The sequence below is a fragment of the Myotis daubentonii genome, chromosome 7 (genome assembly GCF_963259705.1).
Source record: "Myotis daubentonii chromosome 7, mMyoDau2.1, whole genome shotgun sequence".
Taxonomy (NCBI): domain Eukaryota; kingdom Metazoa; phylum Chordata; class Mammalia; order Chiroptera; family Vespertilionidae; genus Myotis; species Myotis daubentonii.
Window position 1 is genome coordinate 31,653,222 of NC_081846.1, and position 21,109 is coordinate 31,674,330.

The 21,109-nt window shown below is 48.8% G+C and overlaps 1 long non-coding RNA gene and 1 pseudogene across 2 annotated transcripts; one reads left to right on the forward strand and one right to left on the reverse strand.

The window, feature by feature from the left end:
• The first annotated feature begins 716 nt into the window (after positions 1 to 716).
• On the forward strand, positions 717 to 3,614 carry LOC132238346 (uncharacterized). Of its 2 annotated transcripts, XR_009453770.1 has the most exons (3): positions 732 to 1,105; positions 1,857 to 2,119; positions 3,366 to 3,614. It is a non-coding gene; the product is annotated as an uncharacterized LOC132238346 (long non-coding RNA). The 2 variants fall into 2 exon arrangements; XR_009453769.1 differs by having other exon boundaries at positions 717 to 2,119.
• A 16,613-nt stretch (positions 3,615 to 20,227) lies between these two features.
• On the reverse strand, positions 20,228 to 20,351 carry LOC132238999 (U2 spliceosomal RNA; annotated as a pseudogene).
• Between the last annotated feature and the right edge of the window lie 758 nt (positions 20,352 to 21,109).

The window sequence follows — 21,109 nt, forward strand, 5'->3', positions numbered from 1 at the left end:
CGAGACTAGGGCAGGGCGGGCAGCGTCTTGCAGGGGACGTTAACTCCAGCCCTGGGGCGGGACCCGGGCACAGCGGCTTTAGGGGGCCCAATCCCCATCCCTGTAAAACGGGGTCCAGGGTGAAGGACCCTATCTGCGACTTCTTCTAAGGCCCCGCCGCAGCTTCTGAGGTTCCGAGGGAGGCCCTAGCGAGTATCTATTTCGGCCCCACTCGGTGGGACCCTTTCCTTCTCTCTGCCCTGGGAGCTGCGGGAAGCTCGCGTGTCTGGGAGCACGTGCGTGTGAGCAATCATGTGTGTGCAGGAGAGTGTGCGCCGCGGCACACACGTCCGCGCCATTGCTTGGGTCTGTGCGCGCCCCCTACTGGCCGGCCACCAGCGGCTGCCGCTACGGCCAAGTGGCCGTGTGCAGCGCCGCGTGTGTCCCGAGTGTCCCGTGTGTGGCCACCCTCCCCTCATGGGCCGGCGTACAGCGTGTGCACGGCGGGCAGGCTGGCCCACAGCATCCGGAGCCTGGGGGCTCTGGCTCTCGGTCCCCAGCCCAGCCCTCCCCGCCGGCATATTCCGTTTTCCCGAGCCTCCCGCTCCGCCCCCGAGGAGCGCTCTGGGGCAGGGGCCGAGAGCGGCCCCGCCCGGGCGGTTGGTGAGGGCGGCCGGGCTGCTGGGCGCCCGCCGCCCCTCCCCTGCCGCCCCCGCCCCGGCGCCCTGATGGGTTTTTCCATGACTGCATCCGGCCGCGGGCCGCCTTTGTTCCCTTGGTCCCCGGCAGCGGCCCGCCTCCCCCGCCGCGCGCCGGAGTTTTTCCAGGGCTCAACTGGAGCATGGCGGTGCCGCCTCCCTCACTTCCCGACTCAGACCCCGGCCTCCTGTGCCCGGGCTCGGGCGGCGACCCCGGCAAGACCCCGAGATCACCTGCGGGGAGCTGTGCCCTCTCCAGATGCGCTGCTCGCTCCGTCCCTCCGGGTCCCTAAGCCCCACGTGTGCGCGCAAAGCTGACAGTCTCCTGGCCCGCACGCCTCCGCGCTTGGCGACCCGAGCCCCTCCCGGGCTGCAAGTTGGGGGACGGGGATCAGGCGGGTGCGGAGCCGGGCCGCCAATGCCTCCAGGTTGTGGAAGGGCCTCACGTTTTCCCCAAGGGGTTGGGGTGCAGTCCGGGCGGTATGTTTGGTGGTCCCCAAACATACCTGGAGGGGAACCCTGGAGCGCGCGCACACGGCCCGGCAAGCGGGGAGATCACCCCCAGCCCTCCGCGCGCTCGCCGCGCCCGCCCCACGGGAAAATGGGCACACTCGAGGGCAGTAAGCCCCGGAGCACCGAGAACCCCCTCCCAGCCATCAGGAAGAAAAGGGAGATAGGCAGGCAGAAAAGGGGCGTTGGGGAGATGCAAGGGGCGCTGTAATGTCCCAGGGAGTGAGGGCAGGAATGGGGACTGTGTGACCGCGGCAAGCTGGGTCCTGTCGGCGCAGCGGTGCGTTCAGTTTGTGGGTGTCTCAGCCACCGGGGAAGCCTCCCAGCTATTACCCAGCCATGTTGGCGGGAAAAGTGTAAGAAACGCTATGTTTGCTTCTGAGTGAGGTTTGCTAAGCCCTTCCAGAGAAGCCAGACAGGCAGGGTGGCCTTCAGCTGAGGTACAGGGGTGAAGGGACGAATGTGCAGAGGAAGGGGTCCTGGGTTAAGAGGACGTCTGGTTCTGTGGGGTTTTGGAATCTCTTGGGGCTCTCCTCAGACAGAGGAGATAGAAGGTGCGTGTGGGAGGAAAATGCAGAGTAAGGGACACCCAGATCCAGGGAGGCTCAGCGCTGTCTCCCTGCCAGCATCTAACCCCCTCCCTGGTGCATTCTCTTGTTTCCTCAGCAGTAATGGGGGAGCCTGACTTCTCTGAAAGGGCCCCTCCTCCAGTTGCATCTTTGTCAGCTCTATCTGCTTCCTCCCAGTGTTAAGGCCCCCTCCCTCCCAAGCCATCGGAGCATGAGGAAGCCTTGGTTCCACACAGCTGGGCTTCTTGCTCACAGGCTAAGGCAGATGCCCTTTGCCCTTGTGAAGTTGGTGGGAAGTTGCAGAAGCTGAAACGGAGCCTGTGGCTGGGCACCAGCCCCTGGAATAGAGGAACTTTCACTGAGGTGAGGCTAGCTTTAAGCAAAACGCAATTCAGTTTCCCAGATGATGGCGTTCTGGCTTAGTTTTTGTCCTCGTACCCTGCACAGGGATGCAAGTCATGTTTAAGAGCTCAGCACGAGATCTTAGTCCGTACACGAGGTTCAAATGGTAACCCACACAGTTTCTACTTGTCCTCCCTGGCCAGGGACAGCAGTGGGGACAGTAGTTAGAATCTGCTGGCACTAGCATCCTGCTTGCTGTTCCTTTGTTCAAGGTTGTCTTGTCCACCACTTACCCTTCATTCTCCCTGTTCTTGCTCAGGCTAAGAATAGTAAACCCAGGCCTTAACTCTTATCCCTCAGTTTTCTCACCTAAGTGAGGTGAGAATAATGGTAGGGATACTAATGGTGCCTACCTCCCAGGGTGGTTATATGAGTTATATGAATTTATATGAATTGAATATACGTAAAGAGCCTACACATAGCAAGTAGTAAAGCATTTGCTATCATTATGGGAAGTTAGGTAATTTGTCCAAAGTCACATAGTAAGTGAAGTTTGATATCAGCCCAGGCCACCCGGCTCTGTCGCCCATGCACTTATCCTGTGCTAGTGAAATTTTGCGCTAGCAGAATTGGAAAATGGTACTCATGTACATAGCTCATCTGTAAAGTGGAGGAAACAGTAGCTGCTAGGGGCTAGGAGACATTTTTCTAGGAAAGAGCCCATTCATAATGGTGATGTCTGAACTTGTTCTCATTTTGTGACTGTTATAACTGTTTTATGGGGTTTTTTAAATTGCACATATCAATTGAGAAATTTATGACAATCAGATAATCACCCTGATGGTAGAAAACTCCAGGTCCTTCAGCAATGATATGAATCCTAAAACATTTCTTTGTTCCATATTTATAACCTGCACACCCATGCCCAGCACTGTAGTAGATAGAGGCGGGGGTGGTGAGCATTCTTAGCAGGGAGACAGTTCACTTTCTTCCTCAGCAGATAATATGTGTGTCTATGGAAGTGATACCTTCAGTTGCCAAAAGGAGTAGTTCACTTAACGGTTAATATCTGACAAGGACTTATGGCAACAGACTCTGAGGTGGTCCATGATCCTTCCTTCTGGTCTTCATGCCCTGTGTAACCCCCACCCCCGAGTGTGGGTGAGATCTGTGTAGGTGGGGCTTATTATAGGGCAAAGGTGGTGGGATAGATGTGATTATGTGTATACGATAATGTTACATAAAATTGGAACCACCTTCTTTACAGAGCAAGCTGCGACGTTGGGGCTGCCTACAGAGGGAACAAGAAATTGAGGCCTCTCCCTGATGCCCCCAAGAAACTGAATTCTGCCAACCACCTCATGAGCTTGCAAGCAGATTCCTCCCCAGTCAAGCCTCAGATGAGACCTCAGCCCTAGCCAATACCTTGATGGCAGCCCTGCAGAAGTCCCAGTCCAGGATGTCCAGACTTCTGTGAGAAACTGTGATATAATAAATGTGTACTGCTTTAAGCGGCGACTTTTTTTTTTTTTTTTGTAATTGATTTCAGAGAGGAAGGGAGAGGGAGAAATAGAAACATCAATGATGAGAGAGAATCATTGATCGGCTTCCTCCAGCACACCCTCCCCTGGGGATCAAGCCTACAACCCAGGCATGTGCCCTTGACCAAAATAGAACCAGGGACTCTTCAGTCTGCAGGCTGACACTCTATCCGCTGAGCCAAACTGGCTAGGGCAGTGGTCGGCAAACTGTGGCTCGTGAGCTACATGCGGCTCTTTGGCCCCTTGAGTGTGGCTCTTCCATAAAATAACACGTGTGGGAGCGCATGTACAGTGCAATTGAAACTTCGTGGCCCATGCGCAGAAATCGGTATTTTGTGTAAGAGCCACACTCAAGGGGCCAAAGAGCTGCAGGTGGCTCATGAGCCGCAGTTTGCCGACCACTGGGCTAGGGCTAAGTGGCAACTTTTGTCATTATATTGTTTTATAGCAACACAGAACTAATATAAGATGTAGTAGGTGAAAAGTCCTACATAGGACTGTTAAGGGATACAAAAAAGTATAAGGAACCCAGTATTTGAGGAGTTTCCCAGCAGTCAAGGTGAGAAAGGAAACAGCATGGTTTTACTACTGGACAAAAAAGGAAAATAATCTTCTAAAAAGGCAATTTAGCTCCAATTCTAAGAAGAGTTTGTCATTTGGATGGTAGAATCTATGAACAGAGCCTAGTATCTGTAACCTTCAGTTCAAGATCCTTCTTCATCCTGCCTTCCTTCCTGCCTGACCTCTCGCCACATCATGCCTGCCTGTTTGCTGCCCTCCTGGACTGCTTTGTTGACTCCTATGTTTCAAAGACCAGCTTCGTGCACCTCTTCTGCAAAGCTTTCTTTAGTTCCCTAGCAGAGCTAACCACTTCCTCCTGATCTCCCAAATCTTTGTTATATATTATTCATTTTCAAATTTTTATTGTGGCCCCGGCCGGCGTGGCTCAGTGGGCAGAGCGTCGGCCTGCGGACTGAAAGGTCCCAGGTTCGATTCCGGTCAGGGGCATGTGCCTGGGTTGCGGGCACATCTCCAGTGGGAGATGTGCAGGAGGCAGCTGATTGATGTTTCCCTCTCATCGATGTTTCTAGCTCTCTATCTCTCTCCCTTTCTCTCTGTAAAAAATCAATAAAATGTATTTAAAAAAAAAAAAATTTTTATTGTGCACCAAGTTCTAGGCCTCCTGTTAGGTGCAAGAGATACGGTCACAAATACAGCACAGGGCTGTCCTTGAGGCGTACAGCTTGCGGGTGGCACCGTAGTCATAGGCCTATCTTCTCCTCATAGGGCCAGGCCCTGTCTGCATCCTTGGCACTCGGCACCACACACACAGCAGCCACGGTCTCAATATTGGTTAAGTGAATGACTGATTATCTCATGATGGGATGCTGGCTTCCTGACAGGCTTTTGGGAATGAGTTTGCTGTAAAATATGTCCCAAGTAGCTGAATTTGTTGGATATTATGATTTAGTGATGTCATGGGAACTCACAATTGAACATGTAAATGTCAGCAGAAACTAACTTAGTTTACCTGTAATTGATATGGGGTTGGGGGCGGGGGGGAGGAGGGAGCGAGTGCTAACCATAATTGATCAATAGGTTCAATAGCATTTTCAGGGTGTTGCTGGTGTATCATAATCCAGCTGCAGTAATATGAAAGGAGATAGGGAACAGCCTGTGCCAGTGATAGGAGATTTGTGCATCTAATTTATCTTAAAAAAATGAAGGACTCTAGCAGCAAATTAAAAGAAGGCGGCCAAGTCATGGCCCTGTTAGTTCTGGTTGCTTGGAAGCAGCCCTAGGTGTTTATAAAATGGGGTTTTTGACTCCCTCGTAACCAGTGGCAGGCCTGTTTGACAAGTCTGCAAAGGGTGCTTCCTGAGCCGTCGGGTGGAGTTTGGAAATGTCGGGGCGGGGGGGCCGGGGGGGGGGGGTCCTGGAGAGCACAGACTGTGGCATTTGGCTGCTGCCAAGAGGAGCAGCAGCCCACTCCATCCTCCCACTGTCCCCTCCCTTTCCTGGCCAATGCTCCCGGTTCAGTTTCCTGGAGAGTCTCTTTCCCAAGCATCCTGGCCTGCAGGGAGGAATGAGGTGCTGCCTTGAGGTCCCCCAGAAGTAGGGTCCTGCCAACCTATTCTGGGGCCACTCTCCAGCTCCCGCATCTCACTGCATCTCAGATCTATTTTCTTGGATGTAGCCCGTCTCTGCACCTGGGGCCTCCATTATCTCTGCTCAGAATTTTCAAGCCTCTCCAAAATCCTCCGATGGGAACCCCTGCCCCATCCCCAGACACCGACCAGGGCCTCTAGGGGTCCTTTCTGCAGCATGGCGAGGTTTCTGGAATCCGCCTGGAGTTCTGCTTTTCTCCCTGGAGCTTGTTTACTGTGGCTGCAGACTCTCCCCTGGGAGTTGTGGGGAGCCTTTTCCCCAGTGCTGAGGAACCTGTCTCTACTTGTTTCCTCACTGCCCCAGTTTGCCCTCCACCCTCTTAGGCAGAGCTAAAGTCCCCTTTTAATTTAAGCTGCAGGGAAATGGTCTCCGGAATGGCCTAAAGAGCTGCCCCCCAGCCCCATAATCGAAAATATCCTCCTGTGACCCCTGCCTTTTGTATCAGGTCTCTGCCTTCCCCTACCCTCCCTAGAGATGCACTCTTTTCGGTGTCCTATCTTCATACCCATTTTTCTGTTTGATTCTTGGGGTTTGGTGACCCTAATTTTGGCCTGAGGTCTTGGCTGGGGGCCTGGCATTACTTTGGCACTCCTTTCAGACCTGGCACAAAGTTCTAGAAGGAGCGCCTGCTGCTGTACTCCCTACTCCTCAGGGCCCTGCCCCTGCCCAGTCCCCAACTCCTGTCCCAGGATATCACTCCACTGGGGCAACTGCTATAAATCCTCTCCAGGCTCTGATCTCTTCCTCAACAGGCAGTTTCCTGCCTATGGTGTGGGGTTAATAAACACTTCGGGAAGTCTTTGTTCTTAAAAAAGAAAGTTTTCTTTTTTTTTTTTTTAAATAGTTGAGCCCAGGCTGGTGTGGCTCAGTTGGGTGTTGTCCCATGCACCGAAAGGTTGCCAGTTCCATTCCAGGTCAGGGCACATGCCAAGGTTGTGGGCTTTATCCCTCGTAGGGGGCAAGCAGGAGGCAGCCAATCGATGTTTCTCTCTCTCTCTCTCTCTCTCTCTCTCTCTCTCTCTCTCTCTCTCTCTCCCTTCTCTCTCAAAAAATCAATAAGCCCTAACCGGTTTGGCTTAGTGGATAGAGCGTTGGCCTGCGGACGCAAAGGTCCCAGGTTCGATTCTGGTCAAGGGCATGTACCTTGGTTTCGGGCACGTCCCCAGTGGGGAGTATGCAGGAGGCAGCTGATTGATGTTTCTCTCTTATCGATGTTTCTAACTCTCTATCCCTCTCCCTTCCTCTCTGTAAAAAATCAATAAAATATATTTTTAAAAAATCTTTTAAAAACTAGTGATGAGCATGATAAAAAATTCAAAAACAAAAATGTTCTTCAATACTCTTGCTTTCTAGTTTCACTCTGCAAAGGTAACTGTTTTTGGTTTCTTGTTTCCTCCAGATATTTTCTTTTTCTTTTTAAAATACACTTTTATTATTTTTTCCCTTTATTGATTTTAGAGAGAGAGGAAGGGAGAAAGATAGAGAGAGAGAAACATCGCTGAGAAACATAGTCAGCTGCCCCCTGCAGGCCCCCCACTGGGGATCGAGCCCACAACCTGTGCATGTGCCCTGACCTGGAATTGAACCAGTGACCTATTGGTACCTGGGTCGACACTGAGCCACACCAGCCAGGCTCCAGATATGTTCTAAACCCTCCCCCCACCCCCGACCCTCCAACAAAAAGCCCTGATTCATTTGCCAATTTTCCTGGTGTAAGTATTCCCATCATAGCTGATTTCAAGCTACCAACATGACGTCAGTGAATGTGGAGCTGAGGAGGAATGTGCACAATTAGCTAGGGATGAGAGCCAGCTCCAGCTCACCATGGTAAAATTATGTGTATGTCATTAAGCACACAGCCAGACACACGAACGGAATCATAGGACACCTACACCTTGCTTCTGACATTAACTAACTTGTTGGTAAGATGAAGCCAAGTATAGCAACCACAGCAGAATGGATGTATCAACCCATCTGCTCCTCATGTAAGATTATCGATTGGAAGGATCTGTGCTACAGTCACTGAGAAGTGTGTGGCAGAAAACTATGAAGGGTCATCAGTTAAACGATGGGGTAAAGTGACTTTAAGATGCTAATTAGTGAGATGACATTTTTGAGAAATAAAAACCTTGGTTTGAGTAAATCTTGAAGAAACAATATCAATTTCTAATGCAGTAATTAGAAGTTAAGAGAACCCTTAATTCAAGACAAGATTTAAACTGTTCTGCCAGGGATGGAGGGGAGTGACTCTTCACCTAGTTCTTTTTAAAACTTCAGTGGTTGATCAAATTTCCCAGCTAGAGAGAATTCAGAAATCTACAAAACCTGGAGAAAAGGGCCTGGTGAGAGACTTCACTGTGCAGGCATGTGGCCCTGAGCTTCCTCGGTCTCTTCAGAAGCCCTGACATGGCCCAATTACCCGTCTTGGTGGCTGCCCAGGACTCCCTCCGAGTTCCATCAGGAAACATTTGTTTTGAAAACAGGCACTTGAGAAGAGGACTTCTACTCCCCGGGTTTCTGGGTGACTTCCTCTGTGGTTGGCTTGTCACTGTGCCTCCTGGCACCTCCGCAGGCATTCTGAGCTTCCAGTAGCCTTTGTCAGACAAGGTCAATTAGGGCTGGTGCCCACCTGTGCTCTGTTGGTCTGGGTTATTCTCTGGAAAGCAGCTTCTAATAAACAGTTGAAATGGAGTTTTGCGTACACTTTAAATGACAGCAGGTGATCAGCGGGGCACAAAGGGCCTCAGGCCGCACTGGCCACTGTGAACCCCTCATCTCCCTATCTCAGTCCTGGGAATGGTTGGACAAGGGGGCACCATGTGGAGCATTAGAACCACAAACCATTTGTTTATAGGAAAATGATAGTTTCTAAAGTACCCATCTCATGCCTAGGCCCTAGAACCAAGCAAGGGATTCACTCCAAAAGCTAAAATGTGCAAGTGTAAGGGCCCCTTGATGCATCCCACTGGCCACTGTTCTGCAGCAGGAGGCTCAGCCAGCAGCCCTCGGGGTTCTCCTTAAAGCAGGTGACGGATCTCAACCTTAGGAAGCAATCCCCCAGATCTTTTCCAGGGACACATCTTGGGCAAAGCCCATAATGGGTGCATGAGAATATACAAACTGGGTATATACAAAGTTCAAAAGACTATCAGAACCAGATAGGTGAGCAATCTCTTTGTCTTAGCATAGACACATGAGGACAATGTCATTTCCGTTCGTTTAGGGACCAGCAGGAGGAGAAATGAATCATTATGAAGACCAGATAACTCCCTGTGTTGATAGTCAACCCATCTAGCTTAAAGGGGGCGGGAGGGGGAGAGGGGGCATAAAAACCTAGAATAAGGTTTGGTGTCTAAATGCCACCAGCTGATGGTCCCAGCCGGTTTGGTTCAGTGGATAGAGTGTCAGCTTGCGGATTGAAGGGTCCTGGGTTCGATTCTGATCAACGGCACATGCCCAGATTGTGGGCTGGATCCCCAGTAGGAGGTGTACAGGAGGCAGCTGATCAATGATTCTCTCTCATCATTGATGTTTTTATCTTTTTCTTCCTCTCTGAAATCAATAAAAATATATTTTAAAAAATAAATAAATGCCACCAGCTGATAAAGACATGAGGCTTGCCCTGGGAAGAAAGGTCACAGTCTTTGGCTGTATTCTTCCATCCTGACATGAGGATATGGTTTTTGGTTCATTGGCAGGTGTATGTTGCAGAACACCCTTGGGGACAGGAGAAATGTAACCATTTATTTATTTTTGGAGCTCAGAACTGAATAATTCCCGAATGCATGTACTCACATCATCAGGGCTAGACAGGCCTCATTCATGTAGGCTCAGGGGCAGTAATGGAGAAGACTCAGCTCCTCCCAGGGGGAGAGTCCCCACACATCCCAGGGATTCCTGGGGAGAGTAGGTGCTCCAGACTGTGCAGGAGGAACTCGTCCTGGGCTGGCACAAAGACACCAGCGTGGGCAGAAGGCTATCTGCAGTGGGAGCTCCACAGGGGGAACCTGGGGAGGGGTGCCGTGCAGAGCACAGAGGCCCTGGGTGGATTGTCAGTTAAGGTCCAGATGAAAGAGGAGCCCAGCTGCATAAACATCAAGAAAAAAATTGGGGGCAGAGCAGATTGACTGGAAAACATGAAAGAAAATCATTTTAATAAATAGTAAATCTGAAAATACCAGATGGTGATGAGGATGTGGGGGAAATGGGTACTTTTAGACACTGTTGTCGGGAGGTACTTTGGGACCAGGGGGCAATACCTAGTAATTCGGGAGGTGTGCATACTCCAGACCCAGCCATGCTGCACTGGGTGTCTCCCACTGAGGGCTTCAGCACAGTTGCTCCTGAAAACAAGTACAAAGATCTTTACTGAAGCGCAGTTTGTAATAGAAAAAAAAGTGAAAACAAAGGAAGGACAAAATGAACTCTAACTTGCTCATTGGAGGTAGTCTATATTGTAAAATGAATGAGCTAGATCTTCGTGTATTCACATGTATAGCCTCAAAAATATTGAAGTGTTTTTTTTTAAAAAGTTTTTTATTGATTTTTCAGAGAGAGGGGAAGGGAGAGAGAAAAAATTAATGTGAAAGAGGAAGGATTCTGTTGGGGTGGGTGGGATGGGGAGGCTGCCACGTGAGGAGGGAGGGTTTTAGACCTCATTCCCTTCCAACCCAGGCAGCTCAGCATTGATGTTCTGCCTGAGAGCAGCCAAAGGCCTGGATCAATGGTTAAAAAAATCAAGTGTGAACACCCTAGGCTAGAACAAGAGAATGGAAGGGGTGTGTTACTTCGAAGTCAACTGGATGGCACTCTGCATGACTGACCAGCCAGGCAACTCTTGAGGCCCCCGGATGAGAGGGAAAGAAATGGCAGGGCCAGGGGACAGTTTAGAAGAAAAGAGGAAATGACAGACTCTGAGGGGATGCACAAAGGGTGGTGAGAAAGAGAACCTCTGGGCTTGCACCCCCAGAGCTGGGCTCTGTCACGGGGACCTGCAGAAGCAGCCATACTGCGGGGAGGGTTCCAAGTTACAGGGTAAATCTGCTTTCAAGGCTGTCTTGAGCATGCAGGTGTCCTGCTGGGGAGAGAGTTGCTGGAGAACCCTTGCACCTTAGGGAGCTCTGGGAGGACAGTATGAACAGGAGTGAATTCAATGAACTGACAGAGGAAAGTTCCGGCCAGGTGGCAGCTTTCCCACAAAAGTGTATTCTCCGGGTCACCTTTCCCTGTGGCCATGGTGTGGGACAGCGCCACACTAGAGAGACAGCAGGGTGGGTGATGGGGGAGCCAGAGAAGTCTGTTGGCCCCTCCTGTAAAGGACTTTTCACCCCAGACATATGGCTCAGCATACAGGCTCCGGTTACCTGTAATCCAACCTCCCAGCTACTTCCCAGGAGCCTGCCACTTGTTCCTCTGCCAACTTCTTTCCACGGTGTCCTTGCCCATCTCCTGGGTCTCACTCAGCCCAGGTCCCATGTCCCACAAACCTCAGAGTGGGAAATTGAAGGGGAAAGAAGTCCCTTTCTATGGTCAAAGGGCCAGCAAGGGGCTGAGTTAATTCTCAGACTCACCCCAACTCAGAATATTTCTAATCAACTGCATTCTTTATTATGATACTGAAATACAAAATAACATTCTGGCACCGTGTGTTGAGAATTTAAATAAATATAACATAAAACAGGCCGAGAGGAATTGGGTATATTCTCAAGAAATAGAAGTTATAAATACATTTTTTTTTTCCTTTTAGCAATAGTAATGCAATGAGCATTTTTGTAGCTATATGTTTTGCATACCTTAACGATTCTACAGGTGAGATTGACAGGTCAAACAGTACTGGTGCCCTAGCTGGTTTGGCTCAGTGGATAGATCATCAGACTGCAGACCAAAGGGTCCCGGGTTCAATTCTGGTCAAGGGCACATACCTCGGTTGCAGGCTCCTCCCCAGGCCGGGCCCTGGTCCAGGTACAACCAATCGATGTGTTTCTCCCACATCAATATTTCTCTCTCCTTCCCTCTCTCTAAAAAATCAATGGAAAAATATCCTCTGGTGAGGATTTAAAAAATAATAATAAGCCCTGATTGGTTTGGCTCAGTGGATAGAGTGTCGGCCTGTGGACTGAAGGGTCCCAGGTTCGATTCCAGTCAAGGGCATGTACCTTGGTTGCGGGCACATTCCCCATAGAGGGTGTGCAGGAGGCAGCTGATCTATGTTTCTCTCTCATCGATGTTTCTAACTCTCTGTCCCTCTCCCTCCTCTCTGTAAAAAATAAATAAAATATATTTAAAAATAATAATAATAAATAAAATAAAAAATCAGAAATTTTATCTCATTCTTTGTTTTAAAAAAAGGTACTGGTAATTTTAAGGGTTAATTTTCTTCCAAAAGGATCTCTCAGTTATCATGCATTTCTTTTTTTTTTTAAAATATGTTTTTATTTATTTTTAAAGGGAGAGGATAGAAAGATAAAAACATCAATGAGAGAGAAACATCAAGAAACATCAATGAGAGAGAAACATCATCAATTGGCTGCCTCTTGCATGCACCCCCACTGGGGATGGAGCCTGCAACCCAGGCATCTGCCCTGACTGGGAATTGAACCCACCACTTCTTGGTTCCTGGTTCTGATGCTCAACCACTGAGCCATGCCGGCCAGGCTATTGTGCATTTCTAAAAGTAATTCATGAGAAAGCCACTGCCCAACAGTAGGTATTCCGTTACTAGTCTGATAGGCAATAAGGGGAAATGTTATCTCAAATAGTTTTATTTTATCGTGCTTTGAGTATTAAGGAGCTTGAAAATTTTCTTCTCTTATTAGCCACTTGTTTCATTGTTTTGATTCATCTGCCTACGCACATCTGCCATCTTTCTCTTTGGTGCCCTATTATAAAAGCCCTTTGAAATTAAGGATATTTGCCTCTGTTGCCACATTTGTCTGAAAAATATATTTTCCAAGTTTGTCTTCTGTCTCTTCAATTTGTTTTGTTTGTGGCTTTTGACATAGAGAAAATTTTCACTTAAAAAATATTAAATATAGTCCCGGGCTTGATGGCTCAATTGGTTAGAGCATCATCCTGTACACCAAAAGGTCAAGGTTCAATCCCCAGTCAGGGTACATACCTAGGTTGTGGGTTCAATCCCTGGTAGGGGGACATATGGGAGGCAACCAATTGTCGATGTTTCTCTCTCTCATCGATGCTTCTCTCTCCCTTCCTCTCTCTAAACATATCCTCAGGTGAGGAATAAAAAGGAAAATTAAATCTAGTAGGCTTTTTTTTTATTTATTTCTGTCTTGGGTGAGGAACCGATTAATGTTTTCAGACATAAAAAGTAAGACTAGAAAGGAGCACAGCCAGAGCGGCTCAGTGGTTGAATGTTAACCTGTGAACCAGGAGGTCACGTTTCACGGCTTGATTCCTGGTCAGGGCACATTCCTTAGGCTGCAGGCTCAGTCCCCAGTGAGGGGCGTGCAGGAGGCAGCTGATCAATGATTCTCTCTCATCATTGATGTTTCCCTTTCTCTCTCATTCTCCCTTCCTCTCTGAAGTCAATAAAAATATATATATTTTTAAAAAGAATAGAAAGGAATTTGGAGGGGGGGGGTGTCGTATTTAATCTCTGGGAGGACAGGTTGAACATGTGGAGACCTCAGGTCACTAAAGGTGGCTGTTCCAGATTTACACGGGAATCCCTGTAGGGGAAGGCGAGGAGAGGGAAAAGGAACAAGGGCATGGGAAGGCTAAAAGCCCAATTCCAATGTAACCCTGATGTTTGGGGGCCAGCAATCTGAGTCTGTGCAGTAACCTAATGCACATTCTTGATAACCTATAATTAAGTCACTGACCCTTTCCTCCACAATCTGGTCTTGCAAGACCTGTTACCCAAATGCTCACATTTTAGAGGCCATAAACCATGAAACCCCGGAGGGGGTTATCAGTACTGGCGCCAGGCCAGGCCCTTAGATAAGGTCTCAAGGCCCCCATTCCAACCCACAGGGTTTTTTGCAAAGCCTGTGAAAAGTCCGGAAGTATGATCCATATCTGGGGGACAAAGAAGCCAAAGGGGCATAAATAAGAGCTTCCACCATATTGGTTTGCTCAAACTCTGGAGGCGACTCCTCCGAGACCACAAGTGTAATAAAGCTGTCTAACTCCATTTCTCTCTAAGTGTCGCTTGGGTTTCTTTGGTCTTTTACAACAGGCAGAAGGATCTGCATGGCAGTGGAGGGCCTGGTCACATCCAGTGCGTAGATGAAAGATGTCTCTAGGTGGGTCCTGTTTGGTGATGGGATTGGAGAGAGGCCAGGGAGACCAGGTTATCTCATTCAAAACCAACAAGTGTATGAAATATATAGAGAAGGGGGCAGAATCTACACAGAGAGGTTGTCCTTGGACCCAAATGAGGTCACAGTTGTCCACTAGACAGGCAGCCTAACACCCCATGCCAGAAGTTCTGCCTGCTCCCCAATAAAGACACAGTGTGACACCAGATGGAGGTCCAGTCCTCAGTTTATACCCATTCTTCAGAACTGAGGGGCGCTGCCCAGAAGGCGTATTTTCCTGTTGTTCATGCTACACTTTCAGGCTCAAAGTTGCTGTTGTATCCTCTTCACCAAGTTGGGATTTTAAGAATCACTGAAAAGTTGGTAAACTTGCCTCTCTCCTCCATCCCGAAATGGAAAAATCTTGGCTTGCCTGTGAAATTGAAAAACTGTCCTCTAAGTTTTCATTGTGTGTTTAGTGTTTGCATATTGAATTTGAAAACAAAGGTCAGAGGCATTCTTTGTGACTTACTGTGGACGTTTCAAAAGAGCGATCTTTGTCTAATACTAAGAAGTTACAGAAATAGACTATTTGGTCACCGGCTGATTACGATGGGAAAGCCAAAGGTTTTCCAAGAGGAAACAAAGGGAGGTAAGGAGTCTAGACTGGCCACTCAGGAGAGTGTATGTGTCACTGAGATGCCCCATCACCATATAGGAAGTTTGGGGGGCCTTGCCTATCTAAATCTGGGTGAGCATTTTGGTGTATGGATGAGCAGGCTCTTTAATTACACAGCTGTTTCTGACTTGACTTCCTGGTGGGTTTATTCGCTTGATGAGAGGGTCTGCATTGAGCTGCCTGATGTAGGCCTGGCATTATGGGTTTCCGGGCAACCCAATGTGTCTGGGTGTGTCTCCTTAGTGCTCTCTCTCCTGCTGATGTTTCTGGGTGCAGTCTGTGTGCTGGCTTCTGGGCTGTGACCTTCCCCACGTGATCAGGTCTGTGACACCCCTGGCCTCCAGGCTCCGTGAACACACACAAAAGCACAAACGCTGGCTGGCTCGGCTGGGGTTCTTCCAAACTGCTGCCCTGGGAGGTTGTGGCAGAAACTGGAAGTTTCCATTTGGCCAATGGTGTGCAGGGCCCTCCATGTCTGAATATTGGACTATTTAAGGCTCTAGCAGGACCCTGCTTGTGGCTGAGGGTTTAGAGAGTGGAACTGGCCCCTCCAGGAGACTGGCCTCTCTGGGGACTGGCCTAGGCCATCAGTAGCTTTGCAGTGGTGATGATGCCTGCCAGACACTTCTCACCATCCTCACAGGAAGCTTTTGAATTGGATATTTGGAACCAGCCCAAAGTCTCTGGGTACCACGGACAGTGATCCCTCTAGGCAAAAAGGAAATGTCTGGGTCTGTAACAAGGCCGACTTGTGAGTGCCTAAAACTGGTTCTGAAAGGACTTTTTCAGAAAATAGAAAAGGACTTCAAAAATATTTTGAACAATGAAAGAAAAATCTTTGAAATAGAGAACTTTCTAGGGTGATTCCCTTAGAGTTCTGTTCTGTTTGGATTTTTAAGAGATCTATTTTAATATTGTAGAGGTGAAAAAATGGGTTCATTAAAGGAGGTATTCACTCAGACCTCTGCACAGGGAGGTGGAGCCAGAGCTGGGAGCAGAACTGGCTCCTGGGGCCCCAGGGTTTTCCTGGCCTGTTTGTGTTTCTGTTTACATCTGTGTATCTCTGGGCGTGGCCCCTCTGCATTGTGCACAGGCAGGCTCTAGGTGTGTCCCAGCCACTCAGCAGTGGGTGTTTCTTCACAGCAGGGAAATTCCAGGGGCAGATCCTGCCTCAGCTGCGGTGAGACAATATTTCCTTGGGAGGAAACCAGCTCTCGAGCCAAGAACCAAACACTTTCCACTCCTGGAGTGAGGAGGCAGGAGTGAGGAGGGAGCAGAGAGGAGAGAGCGGAGAGGAGGGAGGAAGCAGGAAGGAGTAGGGTGCAGGGAGGCAGCAAGAAGGAGGAGGGAGCAGGGAAGAGGCAGGAAGCAAGAGGCAGGAGGGAGGAAGAAGGAGGAAGGAAGAGGGAGGAAGGCAGAGCTGTCCTCACGAGATCCCCCTGGAAGGGAGCTGCCTCAGGGCCCACAGGCCCCAGGCTCCTTGAACCCTCCAAGACACAGTTTAAATTTAGACTTTCTATTCTGGTCCTTGTAGCTTGGCCTCACCCTGTAGCCTTGCAGTTCGCCAGTTTCCCCAAGCACAGTTCCTCCTGGACCCAAAGGCCAAATGTGTAGTAAGCTTTTCTCCCAAAGGCAAGCCATGCCTTAATAACTGTTTTGTGGAGCTGTGGATTTGTGATGGAAAGAGGGATGGAAGAAAGATTCAAGCCAGAAAAATCCACCACCCTAACTCTCATTTCCAAACCTAGTGACCACCCCCCAACCCCCGCCTCGCCGCCCCCCCCCCCCGCATATTCACACACCCTAAAATGTATTTGTCCCACAGGCATTCCTGGAGAGTTGGTCACTGAGCAACTGTGATGGGAACCCACTCAGTCCCGTTCACTTTCAGACAAGAAAAGAACTGGTTAAGTGGTGGGGAAAGTGCCATGGATGACAGTTGCTAGGGGGGAGAAGGAGTTGGGGGGCTGGATAAAAAGGTGAAGGGATTAAGAACTATGAATTGGTAGTCACAAAAAATTCCCAGGGATGTAAAGTATAGCATAAGGAATATAGTCAATAATCCTATATAATAAAAGCCTAATATGTTAAGTATCCGACTATTCGTTGGACAGTTTGACCAGTCGCTATGATGCACACTGACCACCAGGGGGCAGATGCTCTGACCGGTAGGTGAGCTTGCTGCTGGGGTCCTGCTGATCAGGACTGAGTGAGACAGGCCAGACATGACCTGGAGCCCTCCCACAGTCCCTCCCCACCCCATCATGCACCGGTGGGATCCCTCAGCCTGGCCTGCACCCTCTCGCAATCCAGGACCCTCCAGGGGATGTCGGAGAGCTGGTTTTGGCCCGATCCCTGTAGGCCAGGCCGAGGGATTCCACCGGTGTGCAAACCTGTGCACTAGGCCTCTGGTATTGTAATAAATATGTGTGGTGCCAGGTGGGTACCTGAAATATCAGGGGGACTACTTTGTAAAGTCTACGATTATCTAACCACTATGCTGTACACCTGAAACTAATACAAAATAATACTGAATGTAAACTGTAATTGAAAAATAAAATTTTATTTTAAGTCAAAATTTAAAAGAAAGAAAGAAAATGCTCTGGAGATGTGCAGGCAGGGTATGAACATAACTCTAATTCTCCAGAATGGATGACTCAAGGGGGAATGAACTTGGTTTTACCCACTGCTTCTAGAGAGGTTAGCTGTGTTAATTGAGCACTTGCTATGTGCCAGATACTGTATTAAGTGCTTTAAATGTAATATCTAATCTTTCTTTCACACAAAGCTTACTTGAGTCACATTTTTCTGTCAACTCCCTAGCATATATGTGAATTAAAAACCTGTCTTTTTGGCCCTGGCCTGAGTGGTTTGGTTGGAACATTGTCCTGTACACCAAAAGGTGGGGGGTTTGATTCCCGATCAAGGCAATACCTGATTGGGACACGTGTGGGAGGCAACTGGTCAATGTTTCTCTCACACTGATGTTTCTCTCTCTCTAAAATCAATAAACATATCCTTGGGTGAGGATTAAAAAAACACACATCTGTCTCTTCTCTTGCTAATCTGTATTTTGCCAGTTAATTTGCAGGCCCCCAATATAAGAGGGTGGAGAAAAAGGTTTTCCTTACAATCTGGAGGGAGAAACACTGGCGGTGCCATCCTCCAGGTAGGAGGGGACCTTCTGACACCAGCTGGTGGTGGTCAGGATGGATTTGTGCTTTTTCCTCTACCCGATCACTGTGCACCTGAGGACACTATAATTCTGCAACTGAATTTCTTTCACACAAACCAAACATATACTGGAAACTGCTCCCTCAGTCTCATCAACACACTTCCAGCTGAAAGAAGGGCCCCACCAGTGGTCCAAGCAGTGGCTTGGCTGGTCTGAGAGAGCAAGTGGGCACTTACTCTGGGGAATACACCATCATCTGAAGTGCTGCTCTGAGCTCTGTGGGCCAGAGGGGATCCCTTCTGGCAGGACTGACACTGAACAGACTCATCAAGCACTGATGTCAAAACCAGAAAGCTCTCCTTATTTCACAGAGAAGTCTATCTGGTAGACAAGATACTCACTGTGACAGGTCTGGACAGTCCCTCTCTCTCTCCGGTGTGTGAGTCTGACAGGAAGGTTGTTGGATGGGACTGACATCTGTTGGTGAATCTCAGTGGCCCAAAGTGGAAAAGGGTTGGATATCCATGACAAGGAAGCCCCTGCTGGCCATGTAGATTGTTAGGACAAAGCACATATTCTTCAGCTCAAAGCTTATTCAGAGACTGACATGTAAACAATAAACTTGGACCTGCTCTGCGTGGGGGGAGAGGGAAGCCTGCCTTGCCCACCAAGCCCACCCCAGGGAGCTCTGGGGAGCAGCTGAAACTCTTCTGACCTCTTAGCATCTTTCTGAGGTGTCCCTGGCCAATGGCTTCTGGCCTGTTTGACATCATGAGAGAAGCTGGGCAGAAGAGCTGATTGGTTGCATGAGAGTTCAGTATTAGGAGGGTAGCATTTATTATAAAGCCCCAAGGCGGGAGGCAAGGTGAATATTCATCTCTGGATAGACAGAGAACCTTGTACCCTAACACCTGGATTTGGGGATGTAACTGGACCACCAAGGGGTCCAGGCTGCCTCTTGCTCCTTGAACAATTAAGCAGAGACAGGTGAATCACAGATGAGCGTTTATTCCGATAATGCCGGCAGTATGGGAGAGCAGCAGGTCATCCACTAAAATCTGCTCTGCCTCTACCCATAAGCCAGCTGCTTATATTAGGTAGAAGGACAAAGATTACGTGAGAAAGTAGGACTTATAGGCATGGGAAAGAAAGTAGGCATGGGATAAACATTACAGGTTACAAGTCATGAGGGCTGGAGGGGGTTTCAGAGGGCTGATGCCTCCAGGCATCCAGGGACCAGATTACAGGTGATAGGGGCTGGGAGTTGTAAAGAGCAGGTGCCTCTGGGACTAGGGACTGGGATTGTTTCAACCATGAGGTTGTAAATCTGTCCATAATGACAGGCAGTTCTCAGGACAGGAGGATGAACTGCATACCAGTGTTAGCTCCCAGGTCCCAGGGCGTACAAGACTTAGCCAGGTTAGAATGTGCTTCCTCTACTCATAACAGAACCATCATGGTTAACAGAACCTGTTTAATATTTCTTATAATTGTACCTGGTCCCCAATATTCTATTCCTGCCCCTAACAGGGACACCACAGATAAAGTCTTCTATCCAAAGTCCAACCTATCTCTGACCACCCCTCCTGCCCAAAATTCTATCATGTAATTGGTTTTTGTTGTTTTGTAATTGTTGTTGTTTTTTTTAATTGATCTCAGAGAGGAAGGGAGAGGGAGAGATAGAAACAACAATGATGAGAGAGAATCATTGATCGGCTGCCACTTGCACACCCCTACTGGGGATCGAGCCTACAATCTGGGCATGTGCCCTTGACTGGAATCAAACCCGGGACCCTTCAGTCCACAGGCCGACATTCTATCCACCGAACCAAACCCGCTAGGGCAAGGCCTCTTTTGAAATTCGAATCCACCTAAAGAGGAATACTGGTCTATTCAACCCAGTATTCCTGGAATTTTGAAGGTGAGTAAATGAATCCAAGAGTTATCCTGAAATTTCTGGCAATGTCTGGGGACTCCTGTTTCTGTGGAAAGGCATTCTGTAAAAAAACCAAAAAACTACTTGGAAATGACCACAGAAATACATATAAAGAAAAGGAGGTAGAGGAAGCTATTTATATGTAGATAAGGAGCAATTTCCAAGACAATATTGGTAAATAAAAAAGCCAGGTGCAGAGCAGGTGCCTAATACCCTAGTCTTTAAATAATAAAAGAAACCTAATTTGAGCTGTAGATGTGGAGAACAGCTCTGGTAAAGTTTGAGGCTAAGGGACAGAGGGAGAAAAATTCTCACCACATTCTCTTTTCAACTTCTCAATGTTGTCTCATGTGCTCATTTATCAATTCAAAGAACATTTTTTTCCCTGCTCCGAAAACCCATTCAATATATTGTCCTCAGGTAGAGGATATATCAGACACTAAACTGATAAGAACAGATACTACATTTGATCTCAGCAAAAGGCCGAGAAGCGATAACAATTTGTTTTTAAAGATGCATTTGCCTGCCCAGCCAGTGTTGTTCAGTGATTGAGTGTTGACCTATGAACCACGAGGTCATGGTTGGATTCCCGGTCAGGACACATGCCTGGGTGGCCGGCTCGATGCTGGTAGGGGTTGTGCAGGAGGCAGCTGATCAATGATTCTCTCTCATCATTCATGTTTCTGTCTCTCTCCCTCCCCCTACTTCTCTGAAACCACAAAATCATATTTTTTTAAAATGCATTTTAGCTCCACAGTCCAGGCCTGTGCTCTGCCACTAACCTGCTCCCAAGTCCTCATCAGGAGCCAGACAGAACTGTATGTCCATGGCCTGGGGACCAAGGGACCAGGTGCCAGAGTGTCACATGGGGTTCTCTGGCAAGAGTCTGGGGCACAGTCCATGTCTTCACTTATACCTCATAATGCCCAGAAGGAATAGAAGGACCACAAGCATTGACCCAACACATGGCAGCATGTGGCCAGCCTGCCAAGGAAAGGTGCCAGTCACACACAGCACACCAAGAGAGGGCTAGCAGGGTGACTGTTAGGGCAGGAGATGCCCTGGGCAGGGAAGGCAGACTTCTTCATCTCCTCTGTGCCTCAGGCCCCTCTAGAGTCTGGTGAGGACTCTGTGTGTAAAGTTTCCCCCACGTCCCACGTGGTTCAGGGCTCAGGATCTGGAATGAAAGAGACAAGACAAGAAATAATAATTTGGAAATGCTGGGGGGCCAGGCGGACAAGTCCAACTCAAGG